Source organism: Narcine bancroftii, chromosome 6 (genome assembly GCF_036971445.1).
Source record: "Narcine bancroftii isolate sNarBan1 chromosome 6, sNarBan1.hap1, whole genome shotgun sequence".
NCBI classification, from domain to species: domain Eukaryota; kingdom Metazoa; phylum Chordata; class Chondrichthyes; order Torpediniformes; family Narcinidae; genus Narcine; species Narcine bancroftii.
The window spans coordinates 37,612,313-37,614,096 of NC_091474.1; positions in this window are offsets into that span (position 1 = coordinate 37,612,313).

A 1,784-nucleotide genomic window follows, 5' to 3' on the forward strand; every position below is an offset into this window, starting at 1 on the left:
TTGTATATATAGACCTAGAGCTACTGACATCAGAGGCCAGTGACTCAGTAAGCCAAAACATTATGAGTCATTGCCTTATTTGATGAGGAAACTGGGCTCTGGGCCAAGAGAATGAAACGTTTATCATGATCGTTCTTGCCACATATTTATTTCAAACCTCACTCTTCAAAATATCTACAATTAAAGCTAACTGTCATTTGTGCCCTATAAAAACTGATCATGTTATATGTGCAATAATCACAATTTTAAAATTAATTAATCAAGCATTTCATGTATTCCAGACAAAAGTACAATAGCCCAAGAGCAATATGGGTGAAGTACACTTGATATACTGCTGCATGTTTTCTGCAAGTCTTTTAGTCTCTAACAAAGACAATAATCCTCACTGTTGAAATTGAATGACCCTATGATGAGGTTGAACTTTTTAAAAATTGGCTTACTTTATTTAGATCAGAAACTGCTGGAAATATTCAGGTTCAGGACCTAAAACTGAATTAGAATTTATTGTCATGAACAAGTCCCGAAATTTGATGTTTTGCTGCAGAATCACAGTGCAAAACATTCATATTGGAACCACCTTACGAAGTTATTATAAAAAGTTAAAATAATTGTGCACAAAAAGTAAGGCAGTGTCTTTGGCTCACTGGTCATTCAGGAATCTGATGGCGGGGGGGGGGGGGAACAAGAAGTTCTCCCTGTGTTACTGGGAACTTGTCTTGAGGCTTCTGTCCCCTTTTTTCCCCAATTGTGGCAGAGGGGGTGGGGGTCTTTGACATCTCTTTTCCCTTTCTCAGCCTGATGAATGGAGTGTTTATATCATTCTCTGTTTTATTTACAATGTCCAACATCTCCATTTTTAACATTTTCATTGGTTGTTTAACTGATCTCCAGTTAACTGATCGTACAACGAAGACACAGAGCAGTTGATTGCTGGAATGCATAGCAGTAATAATCAGGTACTAGATTAATTAGGTCTCTATAGTTGCTCATTACACTGGACCATAAGGATTTTTCTGATCACAAAAATCATATTAAAAGTACTTTTTTTAGATATAACTGATTTTTGTGATTTCTTATCATATTTTAAGTCTACTTCAAGCATACAAAGCCATAAAGTGCAGCATGTCATTGAAAATTCATTTTCTACATTTGAATTTGAACTTCTTTCCTGCTGACCTTGTTGTAGACATGGTGAAAAGTTTTTGTGACCATGTAAAGCGGTATCAGGACAATTGGAATTCATCAATGCTTGCCGACTATTGTTGGACACTGACATCCAATGATGGATACAAATTCAATTCAGTGGCAAATCATTTTTAGGTCAGTTGAACTTATACAATGTGTCAACACCAATATGCAATTAAACATTCTAAATTCAATAAAATTTAATGTTTCTCAAAATTCCTACATGATACAGCAAATCTGAAATTATCTTTGTATTCAGCTTGAAGTTGTCTATCATAATTTCCAATTTAAAAAAAAATTGTTGTCCAATAATAATTATCGTACATTACCCTAATGTACTCATGCAACTCTTTGTTGAACATAAATTTAATCCATAATTAATCTTCATGTGCAACAGTTCTGATTCTGAAAAGCAGAATTAACCTGAGCAATGTCTGCATTATGGAGAAAATTATCATGGTTTGCCTAACAAGAGTCTTCAAATCAAAAAAAGCATGCCATTTTTTCATAAATTCAATTCTTCAATGACTAGTAGAACTAAAGAAATGTTCAACATTTATTTTGTGGATTTAGTGACTTTAATTAGATTGCTGCATTGG